Raw genomic sequence first — 27,219 nt, forward strand, 5'->3', positions numbered from 1 at the left:
ACAGAAGCTCTCACCCCCAGTGCCTCAGAATGTGTCTGTATTTGGAGGTGGGGCCTTTAAAGAGGTGGTCAAGGGGCGCCTGGGTGGCTCAGTGGTTGAACGTCCGATTTCGGCTCAGGTCACCATCTCACGGTTCACAAGTTCTACCCCCGCATCAGACTTGGTGCTGACAGTGTGAAGACTGTTGTCTCTCTCTCTCTCTCTCTGCCCCTCCCCTGCTCACACTCTGTCTCTCTCTCTCTCTCTCAAAAATAAACATTAAAATTTTTAAAAGAGGTGATCAAGTTAAAATGAGGCCATTTGGGTGGGCCCTGGGCCATTAGGACTGATGTTCCTGTAAGAAGAGGAAGAGGCACTTGGGCAGGGGCACAGGGAGGAAAGGCCACCCGCGAGCCAGGGAGCGGAGCCTCTGGAGAAGACAATGTCGCCAGCACCTTGATCTTGGGTTTCCATTCTCCAGAACCGTGAGAAAATCATTTCCTGTTGTTTCAGCTATGCAGCCTGTGGTATTTTGGTACGGCCACCCTGGGAAGGCAGTACAAGCACGATGACAGAGTATGTGCCTCACTGCCTTGATGAGGGGAATAAACAGAATAAAGGACATCAAAAGCTCGTTTAGTAATCTGGTGCGCCGTAGCTGTCGAATAAGCGGTTGGAGTCTTGGACAGCTACTCCCCAGGGCCGTGCCTCCACCGCTGCCTTTCTTGATAGTTCCCCCCACCCCATAGAGACATTCTTCATCAAGAAATCACAAACCATCATAGGGACAACGTGCGTGGCATCCCACCACGAGTTCCATAAACCCATCTTTTCCTTCCTCCCTCTTGCTGAGTAGAGGAAGTGTCTGAGGATTTCTCCACGTGCGGTGGAGCGATGCCAACCTGCCTTCTCGGGGACAGCTTTCCATTTATTGTGCGTAGCGTGCCCTTCTTCCTCTTACGCCTGTCATTCCCCCTCTTAGCCTCTCTTCACTGCCCGGCTTCCTCTTCACACCTTCCTCCCTCCCTCCCTTCCTCCCTCCCTCCCTCCCTTCCTCCCTTCCTCCCTCCCTCCTCCCTCCCTCCCTCTCTTCCTCCCTCCCTTCCTTCCTTCCTCTCTTTCTTTCTTTCTTTCTTTCTTTCTTCTTTCTTTGAAAGATATCACACAGGTGGGAGTTGAAAGTATCTAAAGAATAATAATAAAACAGATGCCAATATACTACCTAGGTGAAGAATAGCACTTGGCCGGTACTTTAGAATCCTAGGTGCCCGTTCTGTTCCCTAGCCCCCTCTCTCCCTGATTTTATGTGAGCCATTCAGCTGCTTTTCTTTACAGTTTGACTACCTGTCATATTTCATTGAACCTAAGCCCCTAACAGTTGTGAAGTGAATCATGATTTCACGTCCAAGAAAGAAAAGGTGCTTTCATGATTGCAAATAATTGCAAATCACCACTGACTATCAGATGCGTCCTCATTTCTTTTAAAAAAAATGTTTATTTTGAGAGGGAGAAAGAGAGAGAATCCCAAGCAGGCTCTGTGCTGTCAGCACAGAGCCAGCTGCGGGGCTCAAACCCAGGAACCACGAGATCATGACCTGAGCCGAAATTAAGAGTCAACACTTGACAGACTGAGCCCCCCCAGGTGCCCCGTGCATCCCCATTGTTTTAGAGAGATTAAAATGTGAAAAAGTTGATTTTAGAGCACACAAAATACGACTTGCGTGCACCTGCATGTCTCTTAGTTTTGCCTGTTTTCGAGTTTTATGTCAATGGAATCATCCCATGTGAAGTCTTCTGGGATTGGCTTTTGTCCACAGTGTGCTTCTGAGGCTCTTCCATGTGGGCGTGGGCGACAGAGGTGTGTTCCTTCCCACTGTCATGGAATATTCCACGGCAAACCCCTGCCACTGTACGTATCTACGTTACTGTAGGTGCGCACCGGGTTGTTTCTAGCTTTAGTGATTGGAACTGCTTTTATACACATTCTTGTATGTGTCTTCTAATGCACTCAGGCCTTTTTAAAAAATTTTTTATTTTTATTTTTGAGAGAGAGAGACAGAACATGAGCAGGGGAGGGGCAGAGAGAGAGGAAGACACAGAACCCGAAGCAGGCTCCAGGCTCCGAGCTGTCAGCACAGAGCACAACGCAGGGCTCGAACTCACCAACTATGAGATCATGACCTGAGCTGAAGTCGGACGCTTAACCAACCGAGCCACCCAGGCATCCCTGAATGCACTCAGGTCTCTTAAGGGTATATACACAAGAGTGAATTCTCAGGTTCAAAGGATACACACACACACACACACACACACACACACACACACATGCTTAAATTTGTGAGGTAATGTCAACATATTTTCTGAAGTGATAGCACCAATCTAAATTCTCCATGTTCATGTCAGTGAACTTTCAGCGACTTTCTCCATTAGAATGGAACGCATTTTGTGTCTTGTGTAAGAAATCCTTCCTGTTTTTTAACGTCATGGAGATATGCTCCTGTGATGTCCTCTAAAATTTTACCGCTGTGCCTTTTTTCACCAGAGTTAGAAAACACTCTCTCTCTTTTTCCAGTCAATTCTCATGAAACTGGGATGATCTCTTTGCTTGGAACTTTAGTAAAACTCACGTAAAAAGCCAACTGGGCCTTGTGTTTTCTTTGTCAGAAGATTTGAAGCTATTAATTTTTCTTTTAGGGGTAAATGATATTCAGATTTTCTACTTCTTCCTGAGCTTCCTGTTAATTTACAGTTTACTAAGAATTCTCCCATTTTTTCCAAGTGTTCAGATTTACTGGCAAAATAATTGTTCATAATACTTAATTATCTATTTAAACTCTGATATATTTGTATTCTTTCTTGATGAGACTTATCGAGTAATTGTGTGTTTTGTTCATCTTTGTGTTTTTCGTTAATTTCTGCTCATAGCTTTCTTGCCCTCTACTTCCTTCAGGCTTACTCTAATGTTATTATTTTTTTTAACTTCTTAAATGCTTAGCTCAGAACTCCTCAGCGTGTCTTCTTTTCTAAGCATATAAATTTCCTTTTAATACCCTTTTAGTAGAATTCCACAGGTGTTAATAAATTGTATTTTCATCTTCTTTTAGTTCTGTTTTCTGATTGCTACTGCGATTTCCTCGCTGACCCATGAGGTACTTAGATGTTTTAAAAAGTATTATTTTCAAACATATTGGGTTTCCTAGTTATGTTTTCATTACTGATTTATAAATAGATTGCACCGGAGTCCAAGAGACGGGTCTGAAGGCCTCAATCCGTGGATACTCATGGAGGCCAGCTTTTTCGCTCTGAGCGTCTCCAGTGGTCAGCGCATACAAGGGGTTGTGCGAGTTCGGATGCAAGGTGTAAGGCATGTCAGTTAGATGGTGTGCTGCTTAAAGTTTGTATCCATTTCAGATTTCTTTTTGGCTACATTTTCCAACATTTCCTGAGAGAGTTGTTTTAAAATCTCCCATTACGAGCGTGGATTTTTCGATTTCTCCTTAAAGCATCGACAACTGGTTCTTGATATGCTTTCAGACCATATTATTAGGGTCATACAGGGTTAGAGTTTATGTCTTCCCAGTCAACTGAAGATGTTATCATTATAAGGTGACTTTTTTTTTTTTGAACTGTCGTAAACATTTGCGTAAACATTGCTTTTGTCTGATGTTAATGTTGGAACACCACCTTAGCTGCCCTCGCATATCATTTTCCGCCAGTTAGCTTTCCACCCATTTGTATCTTTACATTGTTGATAACTCTGTCTCTTGTAAATGGCTGAGTTTCTAAAAACAAATGGAGGCCTTTTGACTCGACTAATACATTTAGATTGATTGCTACGCTTGTGCTTTCCATGTGACCCATTTTCCAAACCTTTTTCTGTCTTTTGCCCCAGCATCTTGCCTTTTTAAAAATTAAGGGCTTTTTTTCTCTTTTTTTTCTATTTCTTTCCCCCTCCTTACTAGCTTGTAAGGTTCATGTACTATCTCTCTGTCTTTTTAATGGTTACCAAGGCTATTTGTCTATATAGACTAATTCTATGGGCTCAGGTGAAAGTTAGCCACTACCTTTATTCTCTCACTGAGGACTCCAGGGTCTTGGCTCCTATCACCCCCCTTCCCACATTATCTGCTACCGTGACCCTGGATTTCGATTCTAGCCTGTTTGTTCCCCCTCCCCCCCACACACAGAGTGTCTTTTATTCCATTGTGTCCCCAGTGTGTGGCACATAACGGACAACAATAACCTTTCAGGACACAAGTGAATGAACCCTCCAGCAACATTGGTACAGGCTTCTCATTTAGGCCCGATGATTTTGGTTTAGGCATTTGGTGGAAAAAATATGCCTGATTGCCTTACAGCTTCAAATATCTTGACATGGTGTCTGATGCCCTAGGGATTTCTGGTCTCCGTGCACCACTCACCAAGTCCCCTCCAGTTTTCAAGTCACGTCACTCCTCCACTCACAATCCTCCAGTCACGTCCCATCCCACTCATCCTAAAATCCAGAGGCCCAAACCACCTGCAACCCCCGAGCTCCCTGAACCTACCTCCTACACCTTTCCTTTCTCACTCCCACCTCCAGTCACACCTTGCTCTTCTAGAATATTCCAAGCATGACTCTGCCTCAGGACTTTTGCTTGTTGTGTCTTCTGAAGACCTTCCCTAACCTTTCTTGTTGTTTTGTTTTGTTTTGTTTTGTTGTTTTGTTTTAAGAGAAAGTACGCACACATGTGTGGGTGCAAATGCAAGCTGGGGAGAAGAGAGGCAGAGGGAGAGAGAATCCCAAGCAGGCTGCAGGTTCAGGGCAGAGCCCCATGCAGGGCTCAATACCATGACTCTGGGATCATGACCTGAGCTGAAATCTAGAGTTAGACATGCAATCAACTGAGCCACCCAGGCACCCCCTTCCCTAACCCTTCTTATACAAACTAGTTATCACTGGTCCCTACTCCCTCCTCACCCCTGTCTTGATATATTCAACTTCCTGTTCTGCTTTAAGTCTCTCCATGGTTCTAAACAACACCTGGACGTTCTTTCCTTCCTTTTTTCTATCGGTCTGTCTATATATTCTATCTATCTATCTATCTATCTATCTATCATCTATCATCTATCATCTCCCACCAGAGTGGAATCTCTGTGAGAAAGAGATTTCATCCCTATTTTCAAGGTTGTGTCTACAACCCTGGGCACATGGTAAATGCCCAATAAGTAACGTATTGTGTAGAAGTATTTGCAGAACTCCTTCAGAAACTACCTCTTCAAGTCTCAAGCTTCCTGGACTTCTACAGGAATTATTTTTCCTCTCTCCTTCAAAGTGGCAGAATCATAGAGTTTTCTCACTTGAAGAGATGGTAGAATGGGGCAACTGAGGGTTCAGACAGGTTGACCTGTTGGGCTCAGCTCACAAACTTTGAGGCGGTTTGCAATTGAAAATCTAAAATCTTTTCCTCAGAAGCCCATGAAGCTTCTAAAGTGCAAGCCTAAGTGATGTAGGAATTGCAACCCGAATCAGACTCTGGCCACACATTTTTGGTGATTCTCCCTCATCCGTGGCCTGTGCTCTCTCACCCCCCCTCGCCCCCCACTCTGGTCCCTCTGCCACGGTTGTCAGGACATCAACATGGGCAGGGCCCTTGTCGGATACAGGGACCTGCTTTTGTGGTCTCTCTTTCTTTCTCTCCTTCTCCCCCTCTCTCTTCCTCTCTTCTTGTTGCTTCTTTTCTCTGAATTCAGAATATATTTGCAGGTTTAAAAGACATGGGAATGTGGAAGAATTAAAGAAGGTATAGCCCTAATCATCATGGAGGAGAGCCTGGTGACCAGCTGGTGGCCTACACTACCCTTTGTTGTATAGGTGAGAAGGAGAGGCTAGAAGAGAGGACAGAAAATGATTTGCTCAGATTTACAGAGCCCCCAACTGAACCCTTGATTTCCCTTCTCCAGCCTGCCCCCACTCAGTAAATAGAGTCCTTGTCCAACCATTTGCTTCAGCCACAAACCCACGCGTTGTCCTGGAGCCTCTCCATCACCCCGCACCTTCAGCCCACCACATGCGTCCCCACGCCTCTACACGGACTCCCTCACTGGTTTCCTTGCACCTGCTTTTGCCACCCGCCCCGCCGCAGGCCACCAAAGTCTTCCCCGCCCAAGAGCCAGCCGTCTCTTTGACATGCAAGTCATAGCACGTCTCCCTGCTCCAACCCTTCCAGGAGCTTCCGGTCCCTCTCAGAAAAACTCAAAACTCCCATTGCAGCCCACACGGCCCACACGGCCTGCCCCCCACCCTTCTCTCCGGCCTCACCTGCCACCTCGCGCCTCCACCCCATTCCGGCCACAGGACGCCACCGTCCTTGCCTTGTTTCAAACACAAGCTCGCTCCTGTCCCATGCCTTGTACCAGCTCACCCCTCTGTTCAGAAATCCCTTGGCCCACAGTTGACAGAGCTGCCTCGGCCCCGACCAGTCTAACAGATCGCACCCCTTCGCTCTGCGCCCCCAGCCCGCTTTCCTCTCCGCGTGGCAGGTTGCCTGTTCTCACTGGAATGTACACTTCCCGTGGGTGGAGAGTTGTTTTGTTCACTGCTGCAGCTTCTGCACCTAGAACGGTGCCTGGTGCATAGCACGTGCTCGGCGAACGTTTGTTAAACAGATGCTTAGATGAAGGGACGAATGCATGAATTCGCCCCACGGTGTGCTTCACTTCAAGGCAGGGCCTGAACTTGAACCCACGACTTCCGATGCTCAGGCCAGGCTCTCCCTGCGGTGAAGTAACATTCGGAAGGGCTGAGGAATCCCATCCCCGGCTCTAGAGGAAGAGAAGTTGCCTCTGGGCTCCGGATGCCTTCCTTCCAGGAAGGGCCTGGCTCCTCTCCCGGTGCAGAGCCCGGTGTGACGCAGCAGAATGCGGGTGCACACTCATGCTGCGGCGGGGGTGGGGGGGGGGGCCCAGCGCCGCATCCGGGCCTCCCTGGCCACCGCCGAGGGGAACACTGACGCGTACTTGTAGCTGGCGCTTGCCAGACACAGCCGGCTCAGCCAGGATCCAGCCCAACGCAGGCATTTTTTGCACTCCGCGAGCAACACACATGCACCCGTGCACACGCACACACTTTGCATGGAAACAAAACACATCAGAAAGGGGTCCAGGCCTACCCCCTCTCTTCCTGCCAAGCATGGGGGACAAATGGTAGGGCTCTTGGCAGAAGGTCTCTGTCTCATTCTCTTCGTCTCTGACTCTAGACCATTTATTTCCTCTCATTCAAACGTCATTATGTTTTGGCTGTGTGACTTTCTTTTGTGAGCTTATATCTTCCGTTCTCAGGCTTTGTAACCTATGAATCTTCTGCCATGACCCAGCCTTTGAAGGCCCGATACAACAGACGGAGCGAACAGTGGTCCTGTGAGGGTGGTATTGTGAATGAACAAAACACTTTCCCAACATCATGCTCAACTCTTGAATGTCATGTAAAATGTCACCTCCCTCTTCGGGGCCCAGAGGGATATTAGAAAAGTAGGTGGAGCACCGAACCCAGACCTGAGAGACTGAGTGAGCAAGCCACCTGCCCAAGCCTGAGGGCTTTGGTCATTTGGTGGCCAGGGGACAAAGACGCTGGGCTCTGGGCTCCTGTGCTGCGGGACTTATGACAGCCCTCGGCCGGGCCCCCTCCTCCTGCCTTTCCCTCCTCTCTACTGCCTCCTTCCAAGGAGTTCTTCCTTGCCCACATGGTGAATTAAGGGACATCAGGAAAGTTCTCTGCCCTTGACTCTCTCTGTCCAGTGGCCACCATCAGTGACTTGTGGCCTTGATGACCAGGACATGGGCTCCTGAAGGAGTGAGGAGGAGCAGTGGGGGCCTGGCATGGGTGCCCCCTTCACCCTCCACCCAGAGGGGAAGTCCAGGGGCCCGGTGGGGGAGAGGCGTCTGTCCTGGTGCTCAGTGCTGTCTGACTATGAAGCGGTAGGGGGCGCCCGTGGCTCCTCTCCCGCAGACCCTGCAGCAGCTGGCAATGCCACCAGCCCAGAGTGCCCACAGACCCCCTGCAGAGCCCTGTGCTTTTGGGGTGCCCCGTCGGCTCACCTGATGCCCGGAGAGGCCCTTGTGACCCCCCGAGCTGACTGCGTGCTCCCGGGGGCCCCTCTTCTCTTACTGCACCATGCGAATCCAGGCCACCCCCGCAGACGGTGACTGTCCCTGAGCTGCAGGACGCCCGGCGCCTTGCCCGCAAGAGTGGAGGGGCTGCAGAAAAGAAAAGGCAGCCGTGCTCCTCTAACTCCTCTTCCTTACAGACCCGTGGAGGGAAAAGGAGGAGGAAAGGAGAAGCCCCAAGGCTGTGGGTAGGCATCGTGAACCCAGTTCGTCGATGAGCATTTGGAAGCTCAGAGAGAAAAAGGAGTCCCCTCAAGGTCACCCCACTGGATGTGGGCACAGCCATGTCTTTGGCATTTGTCCCAGTGAACACCTCACAGTGCAGGGCGTGGGAGAGGTACGCGGAGACAGAGCAGACCAGGCCTTCCAGACAGAAGCTTTGGCCTGCCTGCCTGCTGGCTCTGTAGTCAAGTGAGTGCCCAGGAGCCAAGGGAGAGGGGGCTGGCAGGGAGTGACCCACATCCTCAGCCCTTGACATGGCTCACTCCTCACAAGGCCATGGGTCGATCTTTGTGGGAAAGGGTACGGGTGGAGCACAGGGTATGGAAGAAAGCGCTGTCTTAGAATTTTCCCTGGGCTGACATTTCCCAGTTGCACCTTTGAACGCTGTAAAAAAAATCCTCAAAACTCCCTTTTACGGGAGTTACTCATTCACTCTCGCCTCAGGCCAGATGACCTTTGGCATGTGGTTGGGGTTTTGTTTGCTTTTCTTAAAAGTCCTAGAGTTTGTAGTTGGACCAGTGTCATTTGGGTGAGGAAGAGAGGAATTTGGGGTGCGGTACCAGGCTTCATTTTCCTCCTGCCCTCCACCTCCAGGGAGTCTGGAAACATTGGAGAGGTTATGGATTCCGAACTCAAACAGGTTGATCATCTCTGGCTGTGGCCCTCATGGGGTGCTGAATGAGGGAGACAAAAGCACATCAAAAACAAAAAGACAAAATCCAAGCCACCGCCCATCCTGCCCCCAATTCCTTTAGGACCGTGCTCTCATCTGGATGGCAGCTAAGTTCAACCCAGATCATTCTCTTTATTTCACGACTGCAGTTACCCTAATCAGCTTTGCACACCGAGAGGTGTGTGTTAGCAACTTTTCAAAATTAGTATTCCAATCGCCTAAAAGTTAAGTGACCTCCTGTAAGAATCAGGGAGGGCCAATTGGCTGTGTGACCTTGGGCAAGTCACCCAACCTCTCTGGGCCTCAGATACCCCTTCTGCACAGAGGAGGAATGAGTTCCAAGGCCCTTCCAAGGCTGATGCTCTGCAGCCTGTAATCATGCAGCCTGTGGTAAAGGGCCACCCCGACTCAACTATTTCTGACCCACAGATTAGAAGGTTTGTCATAACCACACCCATCTCGGACTTTCTGAGAGCTGGCTGGACATTCTCATCCGGCGTCCCGTGGGCCCTCAAGCGTAAGATGCCCCAACCAGACAGTTGTCCCCTTTTGGCAGCCTAACCCCGCTAATAGCCCCTTTTCTCTTCCTGCCCCCAGGCTGAGAGCCTCAGGATCACCTTTGAATCACTGTTCTTCAACCTCCACATTCATCTGGTTGCTGAGATCTGAATGTTCTAGTTATGAAGGGCCCTCTGTTCCTAATCCCACAGCTGCTGCCTGGTTCATGCCCTTGTCACCTGTCCCCTGGACTCTTGCTTCCACCTCCAACACGCCCACAGCCTCCCTCCTGTCACTCCCACTCCAACCCATACTGGGTCTGTCACACGAACCCACGACTCTGGCCAACCTCTCCCCACTGCGGACACTTGAATAGTCTCCAGTGGCCAGCGGAACAAACAGCTGACGTCCGGGGCCTTGCAGGACGTAAGCCCAACCTTACTTCCCTCCCACACGTCCCCTACATTTCAGCCGCGTTTGGTGTCCCTTGCTTGGGGTTTCCCACCCCAGCTGTTCCCCCACCCTTCACATTCAATCTGGAACACACATAGCTACAGTACCTGCTAAAACCCACCTCTTCATCAAGGCCCCACATGAATGTTTTTCCTTGAAACTTTCCAGGAGACTCCCATTAAGGATCAATTTCTCATTTATTCATTTAGTCAACAAATATTGAGGAGTGCCTGGGTGGCTCAGTCGGTTAGGCATCCGACTTCAACTCAGGTCATGATCTCGCAGTTCGTGGGTTCGAGCCCCGCGTCGAGCTCCGTGCTGACAGCTCAGAGCCTGGAGCCTGCTTCCGATTCTGTGTCTCCCTCCCTCTCTGCCCCTATTCCGTTCGCACTGTGCCTCTCTCTCAAAAATAAATAAACATTAAAAAAATTAAAAAAACACAAAAAACAACAAATACTGAGCACCAACTGTGTGCCAAAAACAACAAATATTGAGCACCAGCTGTGTGCCAGGTACTGTTCCAGGTACTACAAATTCAATGCTGAGTAAGATGGACACGTTCCCACTCACAGGGAGCTCGCTGTTCGTGGCAACAGAACATGAGCAAACAAGGAAATTGTCGATTCTGGTGGGTACGATAGAAGAGCTCTCAGATCAGCTGGCCCTTGTTACAGTCCACTGTAACATGCCTAGTGGTGATCAAGCCCTACCTTGTGAAGCCCCTGGAGGCAGAACCTGGGTCAGTAATCTCTGTAACTTCCACGACGCCTAACATCATGACTTCTATCACTTGCGTGTGGCGGTGCCTCGGTACATGTTTATGAGAGGAAGGAACAAGGGGAGGGAGAGAGGGAGGAAGGCGTGCATTTGGAAAACATTTTTAAAAACTTTATTTGATTTTATTTTTGACAGAGCACAAGTGGGGGAGGGGCAGAGAGAAGGGGACATGAAGTGTGCTCTCCACTAACAGCAACTAGCCCGATGCAGGGCTTGAACTCCCCGACGGTGAGATCATGACCCGAGCCAAAGTCGGACGCTCAGCTGACCGAGCCACCCAAGTGCCCTTGCAAAACATTTAAGCCAACGCTCCTGGCCAGCAGTGGAGCACTTACCAATATCTTTACTTGTTAAATTCAGAATTGCAGGAAAAGGAAATTCTCATCTTGTGCGTGCCCATTTCGCAATCCCTAGAGATGAGTTTCAGTTTGAGAAGCTCACTCCAGATAGGCAGGGGAAGGGCGCTGCACAGGCCTGGGATGTAATTCCTGCCCTGCCATCTAATGATTGAGAGAATTTGAGAACGTTTCTTAATCTCTCTGAGCCTTCATTTCCTCATCTGTAGAACGGGGATCATAAAACCTGCCTCATGGAATTGGAAAACCAGATAAGACAGGTGTGTGAGGAATTGCTTCTTAAACTGAAAGAAAGCACCCTGTAACCATAAAATTGATTGGGAATTATCCCAGGTCCTTGTCCTGGCTTTGTCTGGGGAACACTACGATAGACTATCTGCTCCCCAAAGAAGAAAAGCTGCTGAAATCTACCGTTCTGGAAGCTTCCACGGTAACCTTAGGCTGCCCGAAAAGTGACTGGGTCTTTCTTACTCTTCCCTAAAATATGTTCTCCTATGATTGCACCTCTTCTAACCACTAGGGTTGTAGCTGCGACCACAAGAGGCACCTGGTTGCCTTTCCTGAAAAGTGTGCCCTTATACCTCAGGCTCCCAGACCAAATGAAATGAAGTCATTTCTTGCCTTTGCCATAATTTGCTAGTGCTGGCCTGTGAAATGCAGTCTGCCCAGTCTCTACTCACCAAACATAGACTGTAAAGGCCCTGCAGACTTCTCTCGTAGCCCACTGCTCCTTTTCAGCACAGTCTCAGACTCGGGCACATCTTCTGCGCCTTCCAAAACTCACTCATCCCCACAGCCCCCATGCCAGACTGATTCCAGTGGGGTTGGCATGGTAGGGAATGACTCAGCCTCAGGATGTCGCAGCCAGAATCAAGCCTTTGAAACAGACTATCATTCCAACAAGATGAGATTCCAGTAGGGTCAGGTCTGTGTTGGTGACCCCTGGTAGACACACTTGCCCCTTGCTTGTCCAGACTTTCCTGATGGGTTCCGGAGTTTTGGCAAAAGTTCCTGCGGCATTCTGAACTATCATTCCATTAAAATTTTTTTTTAATGTTTATTTTTGAGACAGAGCGAGACAGAGCATGAACAGGGGAGGGGCAGAGAGAGAGGGAGACACAGAATCTGAGGCAGGCTCCATGCTCTGAGCTGTCAGCACAGATCCGACGCGGGGCTTGAACTCACGGACCGCGAGATCACAACCTGAGCCGAAGTCGGACGCTTAACCGACTGAGCCACCCAGGCGCCCCATGAACTGTCATTCCATTTAAGGATTAAGTCCCCTAAAAATGGCTCTCGACCATCAATATCTACTCTGATGAAGTGGGGATATAAGCAATTACTTGGGCACATACCCCCCTTCAGATATTTGATAAATATTAACTGAGCTGAAGGAAGGGGAGAGAAGGGGCACCTGGGTGGCTCTGTCGGTTGAGTATCTGACTCTTGGTTTTGGCTCAGGTCATGATCGCAGGGTCGTGGGATTGAGTCCGGTGTTAGGCTCTGCACTGAGTGTGGAGCCTGCTTAAGACTCTCTCTCTCTCTCTCTCTCTCTCCCTCCCATCTCTCCCTCCCCCGCCCCCCTCCCCAACTCATGCCTGAATGCTCTCTCACTCTCTCTAAAAAACAAAAGAAAGAAAAGAAAAAGAAAAAAAAAAGGAGAGAGATATACAAATATAGAACAATCTGTCATTAGCACATTTCCCATTAGTGTGTTCTTGGCATATCATTCACTGCTCCTGATCACCTCAATCAATCAGGACTCCGGTGGGCATCTCCCCCAGCTTCTGCTCTCCTCCTCTCTTAACAAACATATGCTTTTTGGGGTAGAGTGGGAATGGGGAGAAGAGGGTCTCTCAGACAACTGTCCTCACGTTGCAGGGAATTGGAGAAAATTGCATGGAATAGTCTAGCAATCTGATTCTTGCTCCTGCACTCCACTTCCCCGTTTACTTGGAACCCGGTAGAATGCCACACCCTTAGGGAATTACAGAAGAAAAGATCACTACAAAAGGAAAAGAAGCCATCTGGACAGCAGGCATTTAGAGAGTGGGGGAGGTCTTCTCTGCTGCGGTGGGCTGAACACCATGCTTCACAGGGATGGACCGTTGGGGCCAGGAGCTGAGCCACAGCCCCCCTCTGATGCGAGTTCCCACTCATGAAAGTCTTCTGCAGTGAGGTCCTGGCAGCCACTGGCCCTGGGCACAATTGCTCCTGGATTTGCTTTCCATGGAGCGGGGGGACACATAGAATTGCCCTGCCATCACCATCTGGGGGTGTAAGCACAGAATCAGGGGAGATCAGACAGGGACTTTCCACTGAGGACCTGGACCTGTGGCTTGACTTGCTCCTCAGTACACGTGAAGACATCCCCCCCACCAGACTCCATTTCCCCACCTGTGAAATGTGATCAATGACACACATCTTGTGTGGTTGTTGGTGGGAAAATTACGTGAAATGTATCTGGAAGCACTTTGGCAAAGGTTTAGTACAAATGTTAGTGACTGTCACCAGTAAGCTAATGCACACACAAGACACACCCATTTTTAATTTATTTTTTATGTTTTAGAGAGAGCGTAGGTAGGAGAAGGGCAAAGGGAGGGAGAGAGAATCTTAAGCAGGCTCCAAACTCAGCACGGAGCCCAACAAGGGGCTTGATCCCCAAACCCTGGGATCATGAACTGAACTGAAATCAAGAGTCAGATGCTCAACTGACTGAGCCACCCTGGCACCCCAAAACACACCCAGTTTTTGAATTTATTTATTTTGAGAGAGAGCACACACACACAAGTGGGGGAGGGACAGAGGGAAAGAGAGACAGAGTCCCAAGCAGACTCTGAACCGTTAGTGCAGAGCCTGATGCGGGGCTCGAACTCACAAACTGTGAGATCATGACCTGAGCTGAAATCAAGAGTCTGTGCCACCCAGGTGCCCCCAAACACACCCATTTTTAAACTTCATTTTAGAAATTGATATACAGTAAAATTGACTGGTGTGTGTGTGTGTGTGTGTGTGTGTGTGTGTGTGCGCGCGCGCGCGCGCGCACGCATGCCCAGTTCTGTGAATTGTAATACATGTACAAATTTGTGTAACCATCATCACAGTGAGACTATGGAAGAGTATCATTGCCCCATTCATCCACCAAGGACATTTAGTCACAACGTATTATTATTTTCACGTATCACTGGATTCAATTTGCTAATATTTTATTGAGGATTTTTGCATCTATGTTCGTGGAATGGGGATATGAAGTTTTCTGTTGTCATTGTGTGGCTTTGGAATCAGGATAATGCTGGCCACTAAAATAGGCTGGGAGCACTCCTCCTTTTTTGCTCTTACTTCTTGACATGTTTGTGAGAATTCACTAGTGAGACCACAGGGGCCAGGAGATTTCTCTTTTAAAGGGTTCCTAACTATGAACTCAATGTCTTCAATCATTAGAAGACCCCTCAGATCACCCTTTTCATCATGGCTGAATTGGTAGTTTGTTCTTTTTAAGAAGTTAGGCCATTTTATTTACACTGTCAGATTTGTGTGTGTGGAGTTGTTCGCAGTAATTCTCTTATTACCACATTAATGTCTAGAGCATCTGTAGTGATAGCTCTCATTCTGAATATTGATGATTTGCATTTTCTCTCCTTTTTTTTAATTCAATGTTTAGCAATTCTGTTGATCTTTTCAAAGAACCATCTTTTGATTTTATTGACTTTCTCTATTGTTTCTGTTTATTATTTCATCGATATCTGTTCTTTTGTTATTTCCTTTTTTTTTTTTTTTTTTTTTTTTTTTTTTGCTTGCTTTGGCTTGCTTTTGCTTTTCTTGTTCTAGGTTCTTAAGGTATAAGCTTAGATGATTAAGCAGATACCTTTCTTCTTTTCTAAGATAAGCATTGTTTTCTTCTGAGCACTGCTTTAGGTACATCCTATAAATTTTGACATTTTATGTTTTTACTTTTATTGATTCAAAATATTTTCTTATTTCCTTTGAAACTTTCTGACTAATTATTTTAAAGTCTTTTGTTTAATTTCCAAGTGTTTAGAGATTTCCCTAAATATATTTTATAATCATTAAACCTAGGAAAGCTGTACAAAACTAAAGAAGCCATTATTTTAGAAATGAAATAGTTTATTGAGCACCTTATGTGTGCAAAGCACTAGGCTAGGTATTGTTTGGGGTGCAGGGCGGCATGAGATTTAGATCCAGCCTTTGAGGAACTGACTGTTGAGGAGGAAAACCAACATGCTTATGCAAACAAATGGAATGCATGGTGGTCGGTGATACGAGCTTCTACGTGGTGCAGAGAAGGGCTGTGATGGGGGTCGGTCTCTTCCAGCCCAGGTGATCAAGGTCAAGGTTGTGAGCTGGGCTTTGAGAATGGGTAGCATTTCCAGACTGAAGGTCTTAGGGTAACACCATGTTGGTTAGAGGGAACTTTGCTTGTCAATGGCAGGAGACCCTGCCCTTGGTCACTCTCCTGCCATGCCCACCTGAGCCTGGCATGCTTGGCCTGCTTAATTCACACGTCAGGGGAGTGACCAAATCAGACTGACAGGACCGAACTCTTCCAGAAGTTGAAGGCAGCTCCTAAAGCCTGTAGAGAAATGGGTAGTGTTTCCTGGGCCAGCAGAAGGGGAGGTAGAATGACGAAAATAAAGCTAACATCCAAAGAGTATTCTATTCTACTTCCCTCACATCCTGCCACCTCACAGATATGGTCTGTCCTCCTGCTTTGTCAGAAATTGAGCTGCACTTGGAAGTTAAGGGCTCAAGACCATAGAGCAACTCATTGGCAGACCCTGGAGCACGCTGCTGTGTTGTGGACGTGAGCTGAGTCAGCTCTGGGACTTGAGCCTCTCCAGCCTACGGAAGGAACCCCGGAGTCATTGAAGCCAGCAAAGAATGGGATGGCAGGTGGTAGGAGAGAAATATTTGCTCCTGTCCTGAGGGTTTGGTTCAAGGAACAGAGGGGGACGTGTGAGGTGGAGACGGCTCCCATCCCGTGAGACACAGGAGAGATCAACCACAGAGGAAGAATTCCAGGGAATCCATAACCACATTTTCTTCATTCTTCCTGGGGCTGTCAGTCATATTTCGCCCTCTTTCCCATTTTTCTTCCCAGCCTGATGTACCAGGTCAGCTTTCAGCACATAAACAAGAAGACTAAAAGCAATGCTTCTGAGATTTTGGAACTTGCATTTTCCCCAGCAGTTTACCTTTTGCACTTGGATATATTGGCTTTTTTTACTGATACGCTGGTGACTTAACAAGAAGGAAATATGTTTTAAGTCTCCTAGCAAAGATTAAAATAACTAGATTTCATTTTATAGAAAAAAAATTTTTAAGCAACTGGCTGATTTCTCATTGAATTTTGTTACATAAACTCTCTAGGGGGTTGCCACAATGTGGGGAAGATAAGGCACCAATCTTAGCACTAGCCCAGCCAGTTGCAGACCCCTTGATATGGAGACAGGCTGCATGAAGAAATCAAAGACGGAGTCAAATACCCTAAAGCTTTATGAAATCCCATCATGGCATTTCCAAATGACGCTATGAAATTGGAACTAATCTTGGTTACCTTACCATCTGGCCCCAAAGTGAAAGGTCTATATGACCTGTTTTCTCATGCAAATAACTAGTTTCTAAAGAGGAATAATTTTTTTTTTAAATATATTTATTGTCACATTGGCTTACCTACAACATCAGTGCTCATCCCAACAGGTGCCCTCCTCCATGCCCATCACCCATTTTCCCCTCTCCCCAACCCCCCCCCCCACCCTCAGTTTGTTCTCTGTATTTAAGAGTCTCATGGTTTGCCTCTCTCCCTCTCTGTTTATAACTTTTTTTTCTCCTTCCCTTCCCCCCTCGTCTTCTGTTAAGTTTCTCAAGATCAACATATGAGTGAAAACATATGGTATCTGTCCTTTTCTGACTGACTTATTTCACTCGGCATAATACCTTCCAGTTCCATCCACGTTGCTGCAAATGGCAGCATTTCATTCTTTCTCATTGCCAAGTAGTATTCCATTGTGTATATAAACCACAATTTCTTTATCCATTCATCAGTTGATGGACATTTAGGCTCTTTCCATAATTTGGCTACGTTGAAAGTGCTGCTATAAACATTGGGGTACAAGTGCCCCTATGCATCAGCACTCCTGTATCCCTTGGATAAATTCCTAGCAGTGCTATTGCTGGGTCATAGGGTAGTTGTATTTTTTGAGGAACCTCCACACTGTTTTCCAGAGCAGCTGCACCAGTTTGCATTCCCACCAACAGTGCAAGAGGGTTCCCATTTCTCCACATCTAGAGGAATAATTTTGAGGCAGAAGAAATTTTTAGGAGGAATCAGATTCTGATGTATGCAAAAACAAGGCATCCTATGGGATTTTATATTTCTTCAGGTGCTTTATAGTTCACGAAAGACTTTAACATGCCCTATATCTTTTGGATCACCAGAATGACCCCCAGAAAAAAAAAAAAAGGCTGGGAAGGGATCAGTGACTCTGGCCTTAACGAATAGGGAAACGAAGACTCCAAGAGAGTGAAGAAATCCATGGCTTATGGAGACTAGAAGCAGTTTCACACATCTGTGTCCACTTTTTTTTTAAATTTTTTTTGATGTTTATTTATTTTTGAGACAGAGAGAGACAGAGCATGAACAGGGGAGGGGCAGAGAGAGAGGGAGACACAGAATCCGAAACAGGCTCCAGGCTCTGAGCGGTCGGCACAGAGCCCGATGCGGGGCTTGAACTCACGGACCGCGAGATGATGACCTGAGCTGAAGTCGGACGCTTAACCGACTGAGCTACCCAGGCGCCCCCGTCTGTGTCCACTTCTAACTAAGGTCTCTGTGCCGTAGGAGACTAGGGTCAAAGCTATTTAGAAGGCAGATTGAACCCTTTTGTACTTACTGGTACATTTCCCTAAGGCACCCACAAGCATCTGAGTAATGGTTTTAGGCTGATATTTGATTAGCTTTCATGATGAGAGAATGTGAGATTTTTACCGAAGTTATTTAAATAGCAATGTGTGCATAAACTCGGGCTATCTAATGGAGACGAAGGGAGAGAGAGAGGGAGTCGTGTGGGCAGCTCTGCGGCCTGTCCTGGGCTTACTGGCTTGACCGCTAACCAAGCCTCCCCACTGCATGGTGCCTGTGACTTGGTGGTACCTTTTCAGTGAAGCCTGCCAGCACACAGCCTCATGCCCCTGCACACTCAGCCGGGGACAGGCTTCCGGATGGATCTGGCCTGCTCAGGCCAGATTCTGACCCATTTTAAGTGATCCCTGCTTCCATTCAGGCTCCTCGGGTGAAACATTCACAGACACGGAGGCCTGTGTGTGTTGCGCACTGTGCCAGGAATCCCATGAAGAACCTGAGAGAGTCCTTGCCTCGAGGCTTACATTCTCATTTCTCCTGTCTCTACTGCCTAAATAATTGGCTCTGAGATGGATTTGGTTCTCTAATGTCTTTTCTGTCAGTGAATCCCCGAGGAGGTTTCACTGCTACCGTCGAGCAGTGAGAGAGAAGCGTCCAACGGCTGGCCCGTGCTCCTCAGGGAATGGCCCTGTGGGACCGCCTTGGGCACCTCCAGATGCCCAGCATCCCAGCTTCTGGGCCCTGAGCGATGCTAATGCGCTACCCCCAGTCCGTGACCACCGAAAACATCCGCCCACCCCCTCCCCCCTGGTCTGAAATGCCAGTATGGCTCTCACGTGAAAATCACTGAATCAGTCTGACTAGTAAACTTTGTGTTTGGAAGTGTGTTGCCCAACGACAGTGGAGCCGGCAAACCGTGAACCGCAGGTACAACGCGGCACACGGCCTGCTTGTGTGTGACCCTCGAGCTAAGGATCGCTCCCGTGTTTTCAAAGGGTTGGGGGGGAGAGGAGGAGGGAAAGTGATAGACTTGGCACGTGCTCCTGCCAAGTCTGCAGGTGCTGGTGCAGGTGCAGGTGCTGGTGATACCATGATGGAGAAGACATCCTTGTTGTCCCGAGGGAACGACAGTCACGTGTGGGAGAAAACAAAGCACCGGAACAGCAAGCGCCATTGTGCAGTGATGGGGCCCTACGCGTGTTCACATGTTGCTATGGAGGCATAAAAGAGGGACGCCCAGCTCAGCCTTGGGGACTTGGGGAGTGCAGATAAGGGGAGCCTGCCAAGGAGAGGTGGCCGGTAAAATTAATCTGGAAAGAGAAGTAGGTATTAGCCAGGAGAAGGGTGTGGTGTGGCGAGATGGAGGGGGTCGGCAGAGCCTCGGCAGAGAGACAGAGACAGAGACAGGGAGACGGGGCACACAGGCTGTTAGCGGGACCCAAGGTAGGGCACCTCAGGAGCTGGACCTGGAGAGGGCTGAGGGCCGTGCCAAAGGACCTTGTGTCTCACAGCTAGATGCTTGGACTTTACCCAGGTTCAAATGCTGGCCCCATCGCTTAGTAGCTGTGCGGCCTTAAGCAAAGCGTTTAACCTTTCTGTGCCTCAGGCTCCTCATCTGTAACCCGTGGTTAAGGAGAGGACCTGTCCCGGACGGTTGTGACAACACCGAATGACACAGCACACACAAAGCACGCAGAACCATGCTGGCTCACAATTCATACTCGGCCAACGGTGGTAAAATCGTTGCCGTCAGGCCGTCGCTGGTTGGCCATCGGCAATAGGGAGGCAGTTGAGAAGCCGTGAGCACCCGCTGCGTGTCTGTCTCTACCTTAAGCGCTAGGAGTACAATGGTCTTGTCTCATGGCATCCATAAGAGACCTAGACCTTGCAGAAATCCAGGCAAAAGGTGCTAAGACGATGAGGTTCCCTGGTGCCAGTTGCCAGTGTGGGGGAAATGGGTCTATGCCATGACTTGTGGAAATGGGTCTATGCCACTCTTCGCCGAAGGCATGTAGGGAGTCATCTTTGAGCACGAGGGCTTGCATGGGAGCCCAGGCAGGCAGGAGGTCTGGAATAGGGGCGTGAAGAACTTCTTCATTCAGGAATCACATGCTTCTGTCTTTCTCCTAAAAGGGAAACATCAAACCTGGCTTAAGAGTGGAGAAAAGTAGGGGTGCCTGGGTGGCTCGGTCAGTTGAGCGTCCAACTTCAGCTCAGGTCATGATCTCACGGTTGCTGGGCTCGAGCTCCGTATTGGGCTCTGTGCTGACAGCTCAGAGCCTGGAGCCTGCTTCAGATTCTGTGTCTCCCTCTGTCTGTCCCTCACCCACTCACTCTCTGTCTCTCAAAAATAAACGTAAAAAAAAAAAAAAAAAAAAAAAAAAGGAGAAAAGTAGTGAGCCTCCCCCGGACCTGAAACATACCAATCTTTGGCAACTTTTCTTTGCTTCGGTGACCCTCTCAAGTCATTAGGTCTCTGAAATTTCTTTGGTCTCATGCAATCCTTCAGTGGGTCTGTGTCTCCTCACACAAAGAACGCCTCTCCCTGCACGTGTAGTCCAGCCTGGAGCAGAACAACCAGAGAGGCAGAGGGCTGTCACCCGTGAGTTGTGCCCACCTGGGTTTCTTCACCCAAACAGAGTCCACAGCCTAGGGAGGGCTTGCACTGGACAGAAGAGAAGTCATTTCCTGCCCTCTCTTGTGGGGTCTCCCTCTGTCTGCTTTGCCCCGGCTCAGGGGACCTTAGACACAGACATAGCCTGCAAAGGCTGCCGGGAAGTAAGTGCCAACTTTCAGGACTAGACCCCCTGCCCCCCATTTCTCCTGTTGGCAGTGCAGTGAGCATAGAGAGATCCCCTGCTTCTGGAAAGCCCCTCCAAGGCCTCTATGCTTTTCTAAGCTGGTGAGGACCTCCAAGGGCAGTCGTCTCTCCACGGGTCGGCCATGTGCCAGCAGACCTGCTACGGGAGCACGGAGGCTACAGTCCTGCTGAGTGCGGCTGGGCCCACAGTGCCCGTGGCCCAGGTTCTGTCATCCCCACTACAGCAGCGGACCGGCACTGGCAGTCTCAGCCACCCAGCCCAGGGCCCACGCAAGTGGGACTCTGACAATGCAATCTCTAAGTGCTCTGGGCTCCTGTGAAAGGAGAACATTATCTTGGATATTATTATACCGTAATGAGAGAATGTTCCTGTGTTCTGCGGCTTTCTGGCTGAGCACACCGTGCTCCCTAAGGAAATATGCTCTGATTTATTTCCCCTCCAGAATACTCAAGCTGACACACAGAGACTCGGGTCTGTGGTCATTTCCTGACCATTCGCCTCTCTCCGGGCCACCCTCCACTCCCCAGACACCCCATTGCCTGCCCCTTGGGCCCCAGACCCTCTCACCGGACTACCCAGGTTCTTAGAACTTGCTTTGTACTGTTTAAGCACTTCGCTCAACTGTGTCCATTTAATTCTTAAAATAGTCCTAGGGTGTAAAGATTATCATTGCTCTCATTTCACAATTGAGGAAGCTTAGCCTGGAGAGGTTAAGTAACTTGCCCAGGGTCACACAGTAAGTGGCAGAGCACAGATTCAGACCCAGCCATCTGACTCCATAATTTGGGCTATTAACCCGCACTATCCAGCCTCCAGGTCTGTGCTTTTCCTGTGTGGATCTATCTACACACGGAGCGAACTGGGGGCACCGTGATCCTTGGCATCCAAGCCAGGGGATGCCGTGGGGCCGAGGAGCACTGTTGATCAGCACTGACCTCGTGGAAGTTTTAGGCCAAAGTTAGATAAAACTTTCCTTTCCCTCTAGGACGCTCCCAGAGCTTCTCAGGTGACCCCACAGTTTGCGTGTCTGAAACCTCTCTAGGAAGCCCAGTATCTCCAGAGCAATTCCTCAGATTCTCAGAGCTTCCCAGACCAGCCTTGGTTTGAACAACTGAGCTGTGGCCATGGAGGTGCCAGATACTGGGCTCTGGGGCCAGCTGTCTGGGCGCAGCCAGCAGTAGGCCATGGTGACCCTCCCTAGGAATGCCCAGTTGACATGTCTTGGAGTCTGTCGGGGTATATCTCTGGGGCTGAGCCTGTCTCCGTGTCAAAGGACAAATGTGTATCTCATGACGGTGATCTTCACTAATGGCTACACTTGTGTTTTATTTTGCCCACCAGTATGGATGCGTGTGGGGGCTTATGTCCAAATATGAGTATGTTCCAATGTGGACACAAAGTGTGTTAAAGTTGGCATGAAAAACTGAAAGGCTGGAGGGACATAGCTGTATAGCCACATGTGGGGGGGCGGGTGGGGCACACTCTCCTGGTGGCTCTCAACACAGTTGTGGCTTGTAGCCACCTTGGCCCTCCTCCCTTGCTGCGCTAAGGCAATGTTCCCAGGTGGTCCGGCCCCCCGCCTTGCACCAGGAGGCAGTTTAGTTCTTTGTGGCCTTGATTTCCTTCCTGCAGGAAAGGAGACAGCCCCTCCAGCTTTCCTGGCACTCCCACGGATTTTTGCTCTTCTCCTCTGCTCTGCTCCAGCCATGTGGACTGTCCTCCCCGCCCCCCTCCTCCCCTGGCCACATCAGAGGGAGCTGGCAAACATGTGGTATGGGGCAGTTTTTGAGCCAAAGAAAGGACGGTGCCCAAGGAGTCCCCAGAGCCAGGGCAGGACTGAGTCCCTCCCTCTATGAATTTCAGCATCCCACCCCCCCCATCCCCTTTTGAATCAAGCCTCTCCTCCCCCCAACCCCAGGGGGGCACAACTCCTGGGGGAGGGCCCTCCCCACCCCAGTCGTTCTGATTGGTTCACAGTGGGGAGTCAAGTCACTCTCTGAACCACTCTCCAGCCACCCCTCTAGGTCTCTGGGGATTTCACTCAGAGCTTCCTCTTCCCCTGGCAAAGTGGGGCGAACTGGGGGCCGTTAAAACCATGACTCCTTGGAGTCTGACGGAGAGGAGTACATCCAGCTGCTGGTGGGGTCCTAGGAAAGCGGTGGCTGTTCAGGACGCAGACGTGGGAGATGGGTTCTGCAGCCTGGCAGGGAGAGGCAGCTTTGGGCAAGGCTCCAACAGTGCCTTGCCAAGTCCCTGCCTCTGCTGCCGCAATCTGTACCGCCTGAGGCCCTGCCTCGGTGGGGCCTGTGGCCAGATCTGCCAGGGTGTGGCCATCTTCCAGACTGCTCTCTGGCCCCTGAGGGCTGGGGCAGGGTGCCTCCAGGCCAGAACTCTGTTGTGCTGAAGAGAACAATCCGAAAGCTCTGTGACCTACGGGGAATTGCTTCAACACCTGTGCCTTCCTTTTTCAATCTGTAAAATGGGGATAATGACCCAACTAAGGCGAGAATTAAAAGAGCTACTTTAGGTGAAGCCTGTGGACAGTAATGGCACCTAGTAATTGTTATTGTGAGACGATCCCCAAGGTCAGTCTGGCCTTTTCCCAAGGTCGGCTGGAGGGGGGACGGTGCCGGAATGGGAGCGGGTAGGGAGACTTGTCTTTTGTGGTGTCTAGGCTTGGAAGAAGGGCTGGACAATGCCTTTCACCCCTTGGAAAGGATTCCCACTGGCCAGGCATTACCGGCTGCGTGGGGGACCCGGCCCAGGACAGAGCCTGCCTCTCCCTGCTTGTCTCTCATCTTTGAAGTCTTTTCTTAAAGGTCAGGAGAACAGAGAGACCCCTCTAGAATTTGTCTCTGGTGATAAGGCCAGCCGACATAGGCTCTAAAAATAAACCTTAATAAGATTTTGGGTAAACACTCTCCACCGCAGTTCAGATCACGATTCTTTTTCCCCATTCCTAGAGCAATGTGACCTATGGTGGAGCCTCTTCCCGCAGAGGAAATGTCAAAGGCTTCCAGAGTGCCAGGTTGAATTTGGATGAGGCCCCACTCTGCTCTGGGGCCCGGCCTCGCCAGAAGGACCCGCAGTCTTAGTGTGAGAGGCTCCCTTCCAGTTCCATCCATCGCGATGCAGTCCCCCGACACTCCAGCTGCCCCCTCCCCCGCTGCCCCCTCCCGGGCCCAGGGAACAACGTGAGCTCCGTGGAGTGTGTCTGTACCCAGGGACAGGCGGGGACTTCGACTTCGCTTTGTTACTGTTCCCTTTTTCCCCAACATGTGGTTCTCAGAGGTGGGGACTGCGAGCCTGTCTAGTTTACCGGGCCTGGGGGCCACCCTAGACGGGGCACACAGGGCAGTGCCTGGGGCGTGGAGTGCCTGGGGCGTGGAGTGCCCGGGAGAGGGGCGCAGGCTGCGGATCTCAGCAGCAGGCGCAGGCCGACTGGGACCTGCCGGCCGGGGCCTGCGGCAGAGTGGTCTTTAGAGCTCCTTCTCACTGCAAAGCGAGAATAGGTCAGCGGGGTGCTGGGATCGGGGTCCATGGCACTGGCCTTCCCCCTGGGGCGGTCCAGACCGGGAGGCTGTAGGAGGTGGGGAGAGAAGGAGGTAGCGCACCGGGAGAAAGGGTGTAATTGGGGGTGGGGGGCGGGGAGAGAAAGGAAGAGGAGGAGGAGCCAGGCGTGGGGCGAGGAGAGGGATGGCAGAGGCCTCGCCCGCACTGCCGCCCCCGCCCCCGCGCTCCCCCTGTCCCCCACCAGCGGTGGGGGCCGCGGTCCTCGGCTCGCGCACGCAGAGACTGGGCACAGGAGCGGTGGGAGGGGCTGGGGTGGGAAGAGAAAACCTGTGTGGCCGGAGGACTGCGCCGGAGACCGAGGGAGGGGGAAGGAGCCAGCGGGGGTTTTAACGACGCCCCGGGGGCAGGGGACGCGCCCCGCTCGCACCTGCGCCGCAGCCCCCCGCCCGCGGCGCCCCCCACGCCCCCGCCGCTGAAGTGCCTCCCACCTACCGGTGTTTTCTCCCAGCGTTCTAGGGGACCGTGGAATGTTTCACCCTTTCCTTCCTGGAGCTGGAAGGAAAGAGTATCGTAGGCTCGCCTCTGCTCCCCGTTCGGGGTGGGAGGTAGGAGAAGATGCATTCTCTCACAAGGAATGAATGTAGGTGGCTGTCACTGTGGGCACAGCTGGCCCCAGACAAAGAGCAGAGCCCGGGAGACCCAGCCGAGAGAAGGGAAACAGTAACCGCAATCTAGAGGGGCCACCTACTTGGCCTGCTGCTCGGTGGTGAATCCAGCCTGCAGGGCCCAGTCCTCAGTGCCCAGCGCGCCTCCCGACCACCACCGACTAAGCCCTTTTCAGGTTGCCTCCCTCTACCCTCAGACGTACCCCCAAATTAGCTAGTATCCGCCCCATTTTACAGATCAGAAAACTACAAAGAGCTTAAGTACCTTGCCTCCAGCCACACTTCCAGCAGCTGGAAAAGTCCAGACTTGAACCCTGATCTCTCTCTGACTTCGGCAATGTTTCCCCGTGTACCAGGCAGCCGCTCCTGATTCTTCTGCACCCCAACATTCCCAACGCCCTCCTCACCTTCTGTCTCCTTATTCTATCCCCACCCCTGCCTCACTGTCCTGTCTACCTCACTCCTCCATGGGAAGGATGATGGGGAGTAGTTCACACTGAGGTTTCAGTGACCGATTACCAGCCCGAAGCGCTTCCCTTCTCCTCCCTCCCTGAGATCTGCCTTGTAAGCAGCATCTGAGCCTCAGGTTAGAGGACAGGTCCCTGAGGGAATGGGTTTAAGGGACAGCCAGGAATGCGGAGCGGTACCGTGGGGGCAGCGAACCCTCCCGGGGCCCCTGCCGCACAGAGGCTAGGCTCCTTCCATCTGTCGGCGGGTCTGGGAGAGAGTCACTGAACCTGACCTGTGGACCTACTGCGTGCCTCCAGTGTGCAGCCGTGCCCGTCACACGTGTTACCCCCTTGATTCCTCACAATGACCAGGGAGGTGGTTGTTAGTCTCCCCATCTCACAGAGAAGGAAACCCGGGTCTTCAGGAGGAAAGAGCTTGCCCAATAAAGTGGTGCTAGTAAGTTGACTTGGAATCCAAACCCATTCATCCATTAAGTGCGTTGTTATTATTTTGCTGTGTGCAGGGATACCGACACGGAATCATCGCTGCTGTTCCCAAGCAGGTGAATAGGTGTGAAGGAATCAGTACAGTAAGACGGTGTATGACGGTCTGAGAGTCGCCCTATGGGGGCGCTGTGGGCGAGTCAAAACCACTAAACAGGTGGTGGGTCCTCCCTAGGGACAGGTGGTGGGGAAGTGGAAGGGAGACAGGGAACAAAAGAAAACCTTCCTAAGAGATACCTATGGATCCAGGGCTTTTTTCCCCCTCTCCCTAGTGCTGCCTCCAGAAGCTCTGTGGCTTGGGGGAGGGGTGCACCGAGGCCTCCGATGCCACCTCTTTAAAGGTCCCTTGACTCCCCTGCTCTTCACTGTGACTTCACTGTGACATTCTAAGGATTATTAGATCACTATCAAGTGCCTTGTATTTCTGGTATATTCAGGCAGCCTAAATGTACCGGTATCATCCGTTTTTTTTTTTTTTTTTTTTGCTTTACCCAGTTCAACAGAGGATGCTTTTAAAATATGCTTGACTTGAAGAACAAGGATTAAGAAGAAAAAAAAAAAAAACAAAAAACTGTGGGAGCTTGAGGTAAAAATGGAAAAGAGATGAAACCCAAAGTATTTTCAAGGTGTCTTTCTCTGTGTTTCTTTTTTGCAGGTTTTAAAAGCAGAATTCAAGTGTAAAGCAGAGGGAAATTTCTCTGATGCAGCATTTACATAAGAAACACGTTCAGAAAAAGAGGCTGTGATTCTGAAGGTGTCCCTATTATAACTGCACAAAAGATCTCGGGGGAGGTTTACATTAGTCGGGGAGAGGAGAAAGTAATATCCCCCTTTTCAAGTTGCAGATCTCTCCCTACACTGAACATCCGCACGGACCCCCCCTCCCCCCCCCCCCCCCCCCCCCCCCCGCCGCCACCCCCCTCCAGGAGATGGCCACACTGTGTTCAGGAGCAGACAAAGCCCTCTTTGTTGTAAGGGCTCCACCTTCTCTGTGCAATTCCCTGGCTCCTTCTGTGACTGTCTAACAAGTCCCAACATCGCACCTGGTGCCGCATCATGAGCACACAGCTGTCAGGGAGGCCCTTGTTGTCGGCGGTTGTGCATTTTGCTCTCGAAATGTATCCACAGCCCATTTAACTGCCTCACGGAATCAAAGTCAGTGGGAATAGCACAAGATGGCTTGCACTCTTACAAGCCCATGTGATGTATGTATGTATGCATGTGTATTTTCTCCGACATTTGTCGAGTATTTGCTTGCTAAAGCGCATAGAATGTCACCTAGA

General features: G+C 50.2%; 2 long non-coding RNA genes across 4 annotated transcripts in view; one reads left to right on the plus strand and one right to left on the minus strand.

The window, feature by feature from the left end:
• Nucleotides 1-19,682: 19,682 nt before the first annotated feature.
• Nucleotides 19,683-26,256, minus strand: LOC122228506. The gene is made up of 3 exons (XR_006206622.1): nt 26,174-26,256; nt 20,407-20,546; nt 19,683-20,109 (listed from the first exon to the last, which is right to left on the minus strand). It is a non-coding gene; the product is annotated as an uncharacterized LOC122228506 (long non-coding RNA).
• LOC122228507 overlaps nt 25,741-27,219 on the plus strand; it is a 37,260-nt gene continuing 35,781 nt past the window's right edge. For all 3 annotated transcript variants that reach the window (XR_006206623.1, XR_006206625.1, XR_006206624.1), the window contains exon 1: nt 25,741-25,889. This is a non-coding gene — a long non-coding RNA (uncharacterized LOC122228507). The remainder of the gene's footprint in view (nt 25,890-27,219) is intronic.

The sequence above is a fragment of the Panthera leo genome, chromosome C1 (genome assembly GCF_018350215.1).
Source record: "Panthera leo isolate Ple1 chromosome C1, P.leo_Ple1_pat1.1, whole genome shotgun sequence".
Taxonomy (NCBI): Eukaryota; Metazoa; Chordata; class Mammalia; order Carnivora; family Felidae; genus Panthera; species Panthera leo.